Here is a 14257-nt window from a genome sequence, read left to right on the forward strand (position 1 = left end):
CCCCACTCACACACAGTGCGCTAACCACTGCACCACCACTCCCCACACACACTCAACGTGCGCTAACCACTGCACCACCACTCCCCCCACACAAATTATTTCGCGACTAAATGCTGCCCTCTTGTGGTAAAAACTAGAATCTCACTCACCAACTCACCCCCTCACTCAACCACCCACCCACTCATCCAGACAAAGCTACCCCAGGTAGCCTCTAGCTGGCTGTGGGGGCAAGTGCTGTTCCACAGACACTGACAAAGCTACCCCAGGTAGCCTTTGGCAGGGCTGTAGGGGCAAGTGCTGTTACATAGACACAGACAACGCTACCCCAGGTAGCCTCTAGCACGGCTGTAGGGGCTAGTGCTTTTACACACAGAGAAAGCTACCCCAGGTAGCCTCTAGCAGGGCTGTAGGGGCAAGTGCTGTTACACAAACACAGACAAAGATACCTTAGGTAGCCTCTCGCAGGGCTGTAGGGGCAAGTGCTCTCACACAGATACAAACAAAGCTAACCCAGATAAATTCGAGCAGGGCTGTCGGGGCAAGTGCTGTCAAAACATACATAGACAAAGCTACCCCAGGTAGCCATTAGCGGGGCTGTAGGGGCAAGTGCTCTCATACACAGACACAGACAAAGCTACCCCAGGTACCCTCTAGCAATGCTGTAGGGGCAAGTGCTGTTACACAAACACAGACAAAGCTACCTTAGGTAGCCTCTCGCAGGGCTGTAGGGGCAATTGCTGCCACACAGATACAAAAAAGCTAACCTAGATAAATTCTAGCAGGGCTGTAGGGGCAAGTGCTGTCAAAACATACATACACAAAGCTACCCCAGGTAGCCTCTAGCTGGTTGTCGGGGCAAATGTTGTCACAGAGACACAGACAAAGCTACCCCAGGTAGACTCTTTCTGGTTGTAGGGGCAAGTGCTTTGAGCAATAGCACCTATGAAGGCTACCGGCACTGTGGCTACACACACAGAGGGAGTGGGTGGCCAGCACCACCACGCCCGACCGCCTTTGTCTCTCTCCCAGTTCTAGCGATGTTTACAACACCACCACCATCACTCCCCACACACACACACATTGCGCTAACAACTGCACCACCACTCCCCACTCACACACAGTGCGCTAACCACTGCACCACCACTCACACACAGTGCGCTAACCAATGCACCACCACTCCCCACACACACTCAACGTGCGCTAACCACTGCACCACCACTCCCCCCACACAAATTATTTCGCGACTCAATGCTGCCCTCTTGTGGTAAAAACTAGAATCTCACTCACCAACTCACCCCCTCACTCAAACACCCACCCACTCATCCAGACAAAGCTACCCCAGGTAGCCTCTAGCTGGCTGTGGGGGCAAGTGCTGTTCCACAGACACTGACAAAGCTACCCCAGGTAGCCTTTGGCAGGGCTGTAGGGGGAAGTGCTTTTACATAGACACAGACAAAGCTACCCCAGGTAGCCTCTAGCAGGGCTGTAGGGGCAAGTGCTGTTACACAAACACAGACAAAGCTACCCCAGGTAGCCTCTCGCAGGGCTGTAGGGGCAAGTGCTCTCACACAGATACAAACAAAGCTAACCCAGATAAATTCTAGCAGGGCTGTCGGGGCAAGTGCTGTCAAAACATACATAGACAAAGCTACCCCAGGTAGCCTCTAGCGGGGCTGTAGGGGCAAGTGCTCTCATACAGACACAGACAAAGCTACCCCAGGTACCCTCTAGCAATGCTGTAGGGGCAAGTGCTGTTACACAAACGCAGACAAAGCTACCCCAGGTAGCCTCTTTATATAATACATAGTAATATATGTAGTGTGTGTGTACTGTGTATGTAGTGTGTGTGTACTGTGTGTGTAGTGTGTGAGTACTGTGTGTAGTGTGTAAGTACTGTGTGTGTAGCGTGCGTGTACTGTGTGTGTAGTGTGTGTGTACTGTGTGTGTGAGTACTGTGTGTGTAGTGTGTGAGCACTGTGTGTGTAGTGTGTGAGTACTCTGCGTGTAATGTCTGAATACTGTGTGTGTAGTGTGTGTGTACTGTGTGTGTAGTGTGTGAGTACTGTGTGTAGTGTGTGAGTACTGTGTGTGTAGTGTGTGAATACTGTGTGAGTACTGTGTGTGTAGTGTGTGTGTACTGTGTGTGTAGTGTGTGTGTACTGTGTGTGTAGTGTGTGAATACTGTGTGTAATGTGTGTAAGTACGGTGTGTGTAGTGTGTGAATACTGGGTGTGTAGTGTGTGAATACTGTGTGTAGTGTGTGAATACTGTGTGTGTAGTGTGTGTACCGTGTGTAGTGTGCGAGTACTGTGTGTGTATTGTGTGAATACTGTGTGTATTGTGTGAGTACTGTGTGTGTAGTGTGTGAGTACTGTGTGTAGTGTGTGAGTACTGTATGTGTAGTGTGTGAGCACTGTGTGTGTAGTGTGTGAGTACTCTGCGTGTAATGTCTGAATACTGTGTGTGTAGTGTGTGAGTACTGTGTGTAGTGTGTGAATAGTGTGTGAGTACTGTGTGTGTAGTGTGTGTGTAGTGTGTGTACTGTGTGTGTAGTGTGTGAATACTGTGTGTAATGTGTTTGAGTACGGTGTGTGTAGTGTGTGAATACTGTGTGTGTAGTGTGTGAGTACTGTGTGTGTAGGGTGTAAGTACTGTGTGTGTAGTGTGTGTGTAGTGTGTGAGTACTGTGTGTGTAGTGTGTGTGTAGTGTGTGAGTACTGTGTGTAGTGTGTGAGTACTGTGTGTGTAGCGTGTGAGTACTGTGTGTAGTGTGAGTACTGTGTGTGTAGTGTGTGTGTACTGTGTGTGTAGTGTGTGTGTACTGTGTGTGTAGTGTGTGAATACTGTGTGTAATGTGTGTAAGTACGGTGTGTGTAGTGTGTGAATACTGGGTGTGTAGTGTGTGAATACTGTGTGTAGTGTGTGAATACTGTGTGTAGTGTGTGAGTACTGTGTGTGTAGTGTGTGAGTACTGTGTGTGTAGTGTGTGAGTACTGTGTGTGTAGTGTGTGAGTACTGTGTGTGTAGTGTGTGAATACTGGGGGAAGCATACCAAAACAGACAAGGTTTAGCAAAATTTGGAAACCATATAAAGCAACGCAGACGGTCGGTCAAAACACAATCAACGCATAGTCTGATTGATGACGCTATTTCAAAGATTGCTAAACTGCAAGTTAAGTATGAACTTCAAAACACAGACCGCACACACACACAGACATTCAAGCAGAGCGGACCAGCACAGAGACAGCACACAGTGGGAGTCGCGTTCAAATTTAGCTCTTCTGTACCTGATGATGGCCGCTTGTGTTGCGGCCGAAACGTCCTACGCTATCACGTCATTTCATTAATTTATTTCTTATTCGTACGTGACTTTACCGAAAAAAACACGCAAAGAGTAATTCCTGCAAGTCACGAATGCTTCGAACCGAGTCTCAAGTACTGTTACAGGATACAAACGTGGCGAGTTTGGCTGTTTGCGTGAATACCGTCTGTTGTAAAACAGCGCGTGTGTAACAACACAACCTTGTGGCAACAACAACAACAACCCGCGTGTGGAACAACACAACCTTGCGGCAACAACAACCCGCGTGTGGAACAACACAACTTTGTGGCAACAACAACAACCCGCGTGTGGAACAACACAACCTTGCGGCAACAACAACCCGCGTGTGTAACAACACAACCTTGTGGCAACAACAACAACCCGCGTGTGGAACAACACAACCTTGCGGCAACAACCCGCGTGTGTAACAACACAACCTTGTGGCAACAACAACAACCCGCGTGTGGAACAACACAACCTTGTGGCAACAACAACAACCCGCGTGTGGAACAACACAACCTTGCGGCAACAACAACCCGCGTGTGGAACAACACAACCTTGTGGCAACAACAACAACCCGCGTGTGGAACAACACAACCTTGTGGCAACAACAACAACAACCCGCGTGTGGATGTCGCGCGCGTTATCCAGCACCGCATGTTCACACAGCGTGAGAGAGTGTGTTGCTTGTGAATCTCACCGTGTGTGTGCCGTGTGTGCGTGTGTGTGTGTACGTGTGTGTGTGTGCTGCAAGTGGCGGGAAGTCGTGGGCCGTGTTCAAGTCGGCGACGCGGGCACGAACCTTCACTTGGCTGCTCGCGTTCCCAAGGAAGAAGTTGTAACGCCGCTTGCTGTAGTTGTAACCCTGAGGTTGTAGTAGTAACAACGCCGCTTGCTGTAGTTGTAACCCTGAGGTTGTAGCAGTAACAACGCCGCTTGCTGTAGTTGTAACCCTGAGGTTGTAGTAGTAACAACGCCGCTTGCTGTAGTTGTAACCCTGAGGTTGTAGTAGTAACAACACCGCTGTAGTTATAACCCTGACGTTGTAGTAGTAACAACACCGCTGCTGTAGTAGTAACCCTGAGGTTGTAGTAGTAACAACACCGCTGTAGTTATAACCATGAGGTTGTAGTAGTAACAACACCGCTGTAGTTGTAACCCTGAGGTTGTAGTAGTAACAACACCGCTTGCTGTAGTTGTAACCCTGAGGTTGTAGTAGTAACAACACTGCTGCTGTAGTTTTAACCCTGAGGTTGTAGTAGTAACAACACTGCTGCTGTAGTTATAACTCTGAGGTTGTAGTAGTAACAACACTGCTGCTGTAGTTATAACCCTGAGGTTGTAGTAACACCGCTGCTGCTGCGATGTTGGCGGGGTAATGAACTCTGGCGATATCAAAAGTGTCGGGAAATCACGTGACGGGAAATCACGTGACGTTGCAACGTCTCTTTAGTTCCATCTGTCTGTTACAAACCCCCCCACCCCCACACCGGGATACAGAGGTCGCTGTTTTCACAACTGACACAGCCACCAAAGACAAAAGACCCCCCCACACCGGTGGTGTTGTTGTGGCCTGTGGCGGACTTCTGGGGCAAGTGCTGTTCAGCGAGCAGCGCCTCTTGAATGCCGGAACGGTACACGGAAAGGGGTGGGCGGCCAGCACCACGCCCGGCTGTCTTTGTCTCCCCGAGTAAACCGAATTTATTATCAAACGCATCACAACATTGTACCGCTAAAATAAAATGCAAAGACAATTTAACAAAAAAATGTTTAAAGTAGCGGCTTTGATTAGACGCCGCATCGGCTACTCAATTTGAGGCTGAGTCGACCTAGGGGAGGCCCAGGACCAGTTCGGATAATCGTCACTCGCGTTTGCTGACCGTGTGCGGGAATCGAACTCGGCGAGGCCGCTAACCGCTGCGCCACCGCTCCTCTCTGAAACAGAGGTCGCTGTTTTCACACAGCCTCGGGTCACTTAAGCATCATGGCACCGAGACAGAGGTTACAGCCTCGAGTTGCTTCTGTCTGTTACGAAGACAGAGGTTACTGAAACAGAGGTCGCTGTTTTCACACAGCCTCGGGTCACTTAAGAATCATGGCACCGAGACAGAGGTTACAGCCTCGAGTTGCTTCTGTCTATTACGAAGACAGAGGTTACTGAAACAGAGGTCGCTGTTTTCACACAGCCTCGGTTCACTTAAGCATCATGGCACCGAGACAGAGGTTACAGCCTCGAATTGCTTCTGTCTGTTACGAAGACAGAGGTCACTGTTTGGAAGAAAATAAGAATTAATGTTGATTTGAAGCTTTCGTGAATGCAGGAATCTATACTCTGGTTAAAATTCTGATTTATTTTATACCTACGTGACTTTACCGAAAGAACTAAAAAAATAAGAATTAAGTTTTACCCTGTCTGGCAATAAAAAAACCCCTTTTTTTGCGAGGAATCAACTCTGCTGCATTAACCGCACGCACTTGTGATGAACACGCAAACACATGCTCTAATATATGCAAATCTAGAATTAATATATGGCGTGTCTCCCGCACACAACGCGTCATCCACCACCAGACACCCCCCGGCGCCTCTGCAGCCCCCGGCAACAGTCCCAGCCAATCACCGCCGTCGCTTCTCGTCTACCTTTGATTGGGCCCAACCGATGACGTCACCTCACAGCTTCTGCCTCCTCTCAAGACACCCCCCGGCGCCTCTGCAGCCCCCGGCAACAGTCCCAGCCAATCACCGTTAGCGCCACGGGCAGCGATTTGTCACTGGGTAAACAGCGGGAGGGGGGCGGGGGCGGCGGCGCGGGTGGGGGGGATGACGAGACTCCCCCCCCCCACCACCCCCCAACGGCCGGGGGCGTTCGATTGAATGCGCAGGATGACGTCAGATGATCCGGGTACTAACGGGTTTTTGTTGCCATATAAGGGAGTGGGAGCGGAGCAAAAAAATTCTGCGGAGTCATTCAGGAACGTCGGCACGAAGTTCAGGCGGCCTCAGCCGTCCTCAACATTCCGCGTGAGGTTCGCAGGGTGGAGTTCAGGGCGAGCCTTTCCCCCCCCCAAGCCCCATCGGGCAGCGTAAAGAAGAGGTGAGTGGATACCGGTAAAAGGCGAGGTCGGCTGTTCCGGTCGAGCTTAGGCGATAGACTGCGCTCGGCGACGAGGCCTATTCTCTCACCCTCTCCTAGCCTCTCCACTGCTAGCCTGTTCTCTCTCACGCTCCTAGCCTCTCTACTGCTAGTCTGTTCTCTCACTCTCCTTAGCCTCTCCACTGCTAGCCTGTTCTCTCACGCTCCTAGCCTCTCCACTGCTAGCCTGTTCTCTCTCACGCTCCTAGCCTCTCCACTGCTGCCCTGTTCTCTCTCTCCAAGCCTCTCCACTGCTAGCCTGTTCTCTCACTCTCCTAGCCTCTCCACTGCTAGCCTGTTCTCTCACCCTCTCCTAGCCTCTCCACTGCTAGCCTGTTCTCTCACCCTCTCCTAGCCTCTCCACTGCTAGCCTGTTCTCTCTCTCTCTCCTAGCCTCTCCACTGCTAGCCTGTTCTCTCTCACGCTCCTAGCCTCTCCACTGCTAGCCTGTGCTCTCACCCTCCTGGCCTCTCCACTGCTAGCCTGTTCTCTCACGCTCCTAGCCTCTCCACTGCTAGCCTATTCTCTCTCTCCTAGCCTCTCTACTGCTAGCCTGTTCTCTCACGCTCCTAGCCACTCCACTGCTAGCCTATTCTCTCACCCTCCTTAGCCTCTCCACTGCTAGCCTGTTCTCTCTCACTCTCCTAGCCTCTCCACTGCTAGCCTGTTCTCTCACACTCCTTAGCCCCTCCACTGCTAGCCTGTTCTCTCTCTCACACTCCTTAGTCTCTCCACTGCTAGCCTATTCTCTCACCCTCCTTAGTCTCTCCACTGCTAGCCTGTTCTCTCTCTCACTCTCCTAGCCTCTCCACTGCTAGCCTGTTCTCTCTCACGCTCCTAGCCACTCTACTGCTAGCCTGTTCTCTCACTCTCCTTAGCCTCTCCACTGCTAGCCTGTTCTCTCACGCTCCTAGCCTCTCCACTGCTAGCCTGTTCTCTCTCACGCTCCTAGCCTCTCCACTGCTGCCCTGTTCTCTCTCTCCAAGCCTCTCCACTGCTAGCCTGTTCTCTCACTCTCCTAGCCTCTCCACTGCTAGCCTGTTCTCTCACCCTCTCCTAGCCTCTCCACTGCTAGCCTGTTCTCTCACCCTCTCCTAGCCTCTCCACTGCTAGCCTGTTCTCTCTCCCTCTCCTAGCCTCTCCACTGCTCGCCTGCTCTCTCTCTCTCCTAGCCTCTCCACTGCTAGCCTGTTCTCTCTCACGCTCCTAGCCTCTCCACTGCTAGCCTGTTCTCTCACCCTCCTGGCCTCTCCACTGCTAGCCTGTTCTCTCACGCTCCTAGCCTCTCCACTGCTAGCCTGTTCTCTCTCACGCTCCTAGCCTCTCTACTGCTAGCCTGTTCTCTCACTCTCCTTAGCCTCTCCACTGCTAGCCTGTTCTCTCACGCTCCTAGCCTCTCCACTGCTAGCCTGTTCTCTCTCACGCTCCTAGCCTCTCCACTGCTGCCCTGTTCTCTCTCTCCAAGCCTCTCCACTGCTAGCCTGTTCTCTCACTCTCCTAGCCTCTCCACTGCTAGCCTGTTCTCTCACCCTCTCCTAGCCTCTCCACTGCTAGCCTGTTCTCTCACCCTCTCCTAGCCTCTCCACTGCTAGCCTGTTCTCTCTCCCTCTCCTAGCCTCTCCACTGCTCGCCTGCTCTCTCTCTCTCCTAGCCTCTCCACTGCTAGCCTGTTCTCTCTCACGCTCCTAGCCTCTCCACTGCTAGCCTGTTCTCTCACCCTCCTGGCCTCTCCACTGCTAGCCTGTTCTCTCACGCTCCTAGCCTCTCCACTGCTAGCCTGTTCTCTCACCCTCCTAGCCTCTCCACTGCTAGCCTGTTCTCTCACTCTCCTAGCCTCTCCACTGCTAGCCTGTTCTCTCACCCTCCTAGCCTCTCCACTGCTAGCCTGTTCTCTCACCTTCCTAGCCTCTCCACTGCTAGCCTGTTCTCTCTCACGCTCCTAGCCTCTCTACTGCTAGCCTGTTCTCTCACGCTCCTAGCCTCTTCACTGCTAGCCTGTTCTCTCACTCTCCTAGCCTCTCCACTGCTAGCCTGTTCTCTCACTCTCCTAGCCTCTCCACTGCTAGCCTGTTCTCTCACTCTCCTAGCCTCTCCACTGCTAGCCTGTTCTCTCACTCTCCTAGCCTCTCCACTGCTAGCCTGTTCTCTCTCACTCTCCTAGCCTCTCCACTGCTAGCCTGTTCTCTCTCACTCTCCTAGCGTCTCCACTGCTAGCCTGTTCTCTCTCACCCTCCTAGCCTCTCCACTGCTAGCCTGTTCTCTCTCACTCTCCTAGCCTCTCCACTGCTAGCCTGTTCTCTCACGCTCCTAGCCTCTCTACTGCTAGCCTGTTCTCTCTCACCCTCCTAGCCTCTCCACGGCTAGCCTGTTCTCTCTCACCCTCCTAGCCTCTCTACTACTAGCCTGTTCTCTCACACTCCTAGCCTCTCCACTGCTAGCCTGTTCTCTCACGCTCCTAGCCTCTCCACTGCTAGCCTGTTCTCTCTCTCCTAGCCTCTCCACTGCTAGCCTGTTCTCTCACGCTCCTAGCCTCTCCACTGCTAGCCTGTTCTCTCACCTTCCTAGCCTCTCCACTGCTAGCCTGTTCTCTCTCACTCTCCTAGCCTCTCCACTGCCTGCCTGTTCTCTCTCACTCTCCTAGCCTCTCCACTGCTAGCCTGTTCTCTCTCACGCTCCTAGCCTCTCCACTGCTAGCCTGTTCTCTCACCCTCCTAGCCTCTCCACTGCTAGCCTGTTCTCTCTCACGCTCCTAGCCTCTCTACTGCTAGCCTGTTCCCTCACGCTCCTAGCCTCTCCACTGCTAGCCTGTTCTCTCTCACGCTCCTAGCCTCTCTACTGCTAGCCTGTTCTCTCACTCTCATAGCCTCTCCACGGCTCGCCTGTTCTCTCTCACCCTCCTAGCCTCTCTACTGCTAGCCTGTTCTCTCACGCTCCTAGCCTCTCCACTGCTAGCCTGTTCTCTCACGCTCCTTAGCCTCTCCACTGCTAGCCTGTTCTCTCACGCTCCTTAGCCTCTCCACTGCTAGCCTGTTCTCTCTCTCACTCTCCTAGCCTCTCCACTGCTAGCCTGTTCTCTCTCACGCTCCTAGCCTCTCTACTGCTAGCCTGTTCTCTCACTCTCCTTAGTCTCTCCACTGCTAGCCTGTTCTCTCACGCTCCTAGCCTCTCCACTGCTAGCCTGTTCTCTCTCACGCTCCTAGCCTCTCCACTGCTGCCCTGTTCTCTCTCTCCAAGCCTCTCCACTGCTAGCCTGTTCTCTCACCCTCCTGGCCTCTCCACTGCTAGCCTGTTCTCTCACGCTCCTAGCCTCTCCACTGCTAGCCTGTTCTCTCTCTCCTAGCCTCTCCACTGCTAGCCTGTTCTCTCACGCTCCTAGCCTCTCCACTGCTAGCCTGTTCTCTCACCCTCCTAGCCTCTCCACTGCTAGCCTGTTCTCTCACTCTCCTAGCCTCTCCACTGCCTGCCTGTTTTCTCTCACGCTCCTAGCCTCTCTACTGCTAGCCTGTTCTCTCACGCTCCTAGCCTCTCCACTGCTAGCCTGTTCTCTCACTCTCCTAGTCTCTCCACTGCTAGCCTGTTCTCTCACTCTCCTAGTCTCTCCACTGCTAGCCTGTTCTCTCACTCTCCTAGCCTCTCCACTGCTAGCCTGTTATCTCTCACTCTCCTAGCCTCTCCACTCCTAGCCTGTTCTCTCTCACGCTCCTAGCCTCTCTACTGCTAGCCTGTTCTCTCACGCTCCTAGCCTCTCCACTGCTAGCCTGTTCTCTCACCCTCCTAGCCTCTCCACTGCTAGCCTGTTCTCTCACCCTCCAAGCCTCTCCACTGCTAGCCTGTTCTCTCTCACTCTCCTAGCCTCTCCACTGCCTGCCTGTTCTCTCTCACTCTCCTAGCCTCTCCACTGCTAGCCTGTTCTCTCTCACGCTCCTAGCCTCTCCACTGCTAGCCTGTTCTCTCACCCTCCTAGCTTCTCCACTGCTAGCCTGTTCTCTCTCACGCTCCTAGCCTCTCTACTGCTAGCCTGTTCTCTCACGCTCCTAGCCTCTCCACTGCTAGCCTGTTCTCTCACTCTCCTAGCCTCTCCACTGCTAGCCTGTTCTCTCACTCTCCTAGCCTCCACTGGTAGCCTGTTCTCTCTCTCTCCTAGCCTCTCCACTGCTAGCCTGTTCTCTCTCACTCTCCTAGCCTCTCCACTGCTAGCCTGTTCTCTCTCACTCTCCTAGCCTCTCCACTGCTAGCCTGTTCTCTCTCACGCTCCTAGCCTCTCTACTGCTAGCCTGTTCTCTCACTCTCATAGCCTCTCCACGGCTAGCCTGTTCTCTCACCCTCCTAGCCTCTCTACTGCTAGCCTGTTCTCTCACGCTCCTAGCCACTCCACTGCTAGCCTGTTCTCTCACCCTCCTAGCCTCTCCACTGCTTGCCTGTTGTCTCACTCTCCTAGCCTCTCCACTGCTAGCCTGTTCTCTCTCACTCTCCTAGCCTCTCCACTGCTAGCCTGTTCTCTCTCACTCTTCTAGCCTCTCCACTGCTAGCCTGTTCTCTCACGCTCCTTAGCCTCTCCACTGCTAGCCTGTTCTCTCTCTCACTCTCCTAGCCTCTCCACTGCTAGCCTGTTCTCTCTCACGCTCCTAGCCTCTCTACTGCTAGCCTGTTCTCTCTCTCACTCTCCTAGCCTCTCCACTGCTAGCCTGTTCTCTCACTCTCCTTAGCCTCTCCACTGCTAGCCTGTTCTCTCACGCTCCTAGCCTCTCCACTGCTAGCCTGTTCTCTCACTCTCCTTAGCCTCTCCACTGCTAGCCTGTTCTCTCTCACGCTCCTAGCCTCTCCACTGCTGCCCTGTTCTCTCTCTCCAAGCCTCTCCACTGCTAGCCTGTTCTATCACTCTCCTAGCCTCTCCACTGCTAGCCTGTTCTCTCACCCTCTCCTAGCCTCTCCACTGCTAGCCTGTTCTCTCACCCTCTCCTAGCCTCTCCACTGCTAGCCTGTTCTCTCTCACTCTCCTAGCCTCTCCACTGCTCGCCTGTTCTCTCTCTCTCCCCTAGCCTCTCCACTGCTAGCCTGTTCTCTCTCACGCTCCTAGCCTCTCCACTGCTAGCCTGTTCTCTCACCCTCCTGGCCTCTCCACTGTTAGCCTGTTCTCTCACGCTCCTAGCCTCTCCACTGCTAGCCTATTCTCTCTCTCCTAGCCTCTCTACTGCTAGCCTGTTCTCTCACGCTCCTAGCCACTCCACTGCTAGCCTGTTCTCTCACCCTCCTAGCCTCTCCACTGCTTGCCTGTTGTCTCACTCTCCTAGCCTCTCCACTGCTAGCCTGTTCTCTCACACTCCTTAGCCTCTCCACTGCTAGCCTGTTCTCTCTCTCTCACTCTCCTAGCCTCTCCACTGCTAGCCTGTTCGCTCTCACACTCCTAGCCTCTCTACTGCTAGCCTGTTCTCTCACTCTCCTTAGCCTCTCCACTGCTAGCCTGTTCTCTCACGCTCCTAGCCTCTCCACTGCTAGCCTGTTCTCTCTCACGCTCCTAGCCTCTCCACTGCTGCCCTGTTTTCTCTCTCCAAGCCTCTCCACTGCTAGCCTGTTCTCTCACTCTCCTAGCCTCTCCACTGCTAGCCTGTTCTCTCACCCTCTCCTAGCCTCTCCACTGCTAGCCTGTTCTCTCACCCTCCTGGCCTCTCCACTGCTAGCCTGTGCTCTCACGCTCCTAGCCTCTCCACTGCTAGCCTGTTCTCTCACGCTCCTAGCCTCTCCACTGCTAGCCTGTTCTTTCACCCTCCTAGCCTCTCCACTGCTAGCCTGTTCTCTCACTCTCCTAGCCTCTCCACTGCTAGCCTGTTCTCTCACGCTCCTAGCCTCTCCACTGCTAGCCTGTTCTCTCACCCTCCTAGCCTCTCCACTGCTAGCCTGTTCTCTCACGCTCCTAGCCTCTCCACTGCTAGCCTGTTCTCTCACGCTCCTAGCCTCTCCACTGCTAGCCTGTTCTCTCTCACGCTCCTAGCCTCTCCACTGCTGCCCTGTTCTCTCTCTCCAAGCCTCTCCACTGCTAGCCTGTTCTCTCACTCTCCTAGCCTCTCCACTGCTAGCCTGTTCTCTCACCCCCTCTCCTAGCCTCTCCACTGCTAGCCTGTTCTCTCTCACTCTTCTAGCCTCTACACTGCTAGCCTGTTCTCTCACGCTCCTAGCCTCTCCACTGCTAGCCTGTTCTCTCACCCTCCTAGCCTCTCCACTGCTAGCCTGTTCTCTCACCCTCCTAGCCTCTCCACTGCTAGCCTGTTCTCTCTCACTCTCCTAGCCTCTCCACTGCTAGCCTGTTCTCTCACCCTCCTAGCCTCTCCACTGCTAGCCTGTTCTCTCTCACTCTCCTAGCCTCTCCACTGCCTGCCTGTTCTCTCTCACTCTCCTAGCCTCTCCACTGCTAGCCAGTTCTCTCTCACGCTCCTAGCCTCTCCACTGCTAGCCTGTTCTCTCACGCTCCTAGCCTCTCCACTGCTAGCCTGTTCTCTCTCACGCTCCTAGCCTCTCCACTGCTGCCCTGTTCTCTCTTTCCAAGCCGCTCCACTGCTAGCCTGTTCTCTCACTCTCCTAGCCTCTCCACTGCTAGCCTGTTCTCTCACCCTCTCCTAGCCTCTCCACTGCTAGCCTGTTCTCTCACCCTCTCCTAGCCTCTCCACTGCTAGCTTGTTCTCTCTCACTCTCCTAGCCTCTCCACTGCTAGCCTGTTCTTTCTCACTCTTCTAGCCTCTCCACTGCTAGCCTGTTCTCTCACGCTCCTTAGCCTCTCCACTGCTAGCCTGTTCTCTCACGCTCCTAGCCTCTCCACTGCTAGCCTGTTCTCTCTCACGCTCCTAGCCTCTCCACTGCTGCCCTGTTCTCTCTCTCCAAGCCTCTCCACTGCTAGCCTGTTCTCTCACTCTCCTAGCCTCTCTACTGCTAGCCTGTTCTCTCACCCTCTCCTAGCCTCTCCACTGCTAGCCTGTTCTCTCACCCTCTCCTAGCCTCTCCACTGCTAGCCTGTTCTCTCTCACTCTCCTAGCCTCTCCACTGCTCGCCTGTTCTCTCTCTCTCTCCTAGCCTCTCTACTGCTAGCCTGTTCTCTCTCACGCTCCTAGCCTCTCCACTGCTAGCCTGTTCTCTCACCCTCCTGCCTCTCCACTGCTAGCCTGTTCTCTCACGCTCCTAGCCTCTCCACTGCTAGCCTATTCTCTCTCTCCTAGCCTCTCTACTGCTAGCCTGTTCTCTCACGCTCCTAGCCACTCCACTGCTAGCCTGTTCTCTCACCCTCCTAGCCTCTCCACTGCTTGCCTGTTGTCTCACTCTCCTAGCCTCTCCACTGCTAGCCTGTTCTTTCACACTTCTTAGCCTCTCCACTGCTAGCCTGTTCTCTCTCTCACTCTCCTAGCCTCTCCACTGCTAGCCTGTTCTCTCTCACACTCCTAGCCTCTCTACTGCTAGCCTGTTCTCTCACTCTCCTTAGCCTCTCCACTGCTAGCCTGTTCTCTCACGCTCCTAGCCTCTCCACTGCTAGCCTGTTCTCTCTCACGCTCCTAGCCTCTCCACTGCTGCCCTGTTCTCTCTCTCCAAGCCTCTCCACTGCTAGCCTGTTTTCTCACCCTCTCCTAGCCTCTCCACTGCTAGCCTGTTCTCTCTCACTCTCCTAGCCTCTCCACTGCTAGCCTGTTCTCTCTCACTCTCCTAGCCTCTCCACTGCTCGCCTGTTCTCTCTCTCTCTCCTAGCCTCTCCACTGCTAGCCTGTTCTCTCTCACGCTCCTAGCCTCTCCACTGCTAGCCTGTTCTCTCACCCTCCTGGCCTCT

The 14257-nt window shown here is 53.7% G+C and overlaps 1 protein-coding gene across 3 annotated transcripts in view; it reads left to right on the forward strand.

Annotated features, from left to right (window-relative positions):
* The first annotated feature begins 6239 nt into the window (after nt 1–6239).
* The window catches only part of LOC142908871 (baculoviral IAP repeat-containing protein 7-B-like), a 497418-nt gene continuing 489400 nt past the window's right edge, over nt 6240–14257 (forward strand). For 2 of the 3 annotated variants that reach the window (XM_076059512.1, XM_076059514.1), the window contains exon 1: nt 6241–6414. The gene's annotated coding sequence lies outside the window, so the exon portion shown is untranslated. Of the gene's footprint in view, nt 6415–14257 lie in introns of all 3 variants that reach the window. The other variant, XM_076059513.1, reaches the window with a different exon arrangement.

This window comes from Petromyzon marinus, unplaced genomic scaffold (genome assembly GCF_048934315.1).
Source record: "Petromyzon marinus isolate PM22_M1 ecotype Great Lakes invasive population unplaced genomic scaffold, UKy_Petmar_22M1.pri1.0 PM_G_Scaffold_106, whole genome shotgun sequence".
NCBI classification, from domain to species: Eukaryota; Metazoa; Chordata; class Hyperoartia; order Petromyzontiformes; family Petromyzontidae; genus Petromyzon; species Petromyzon marinus.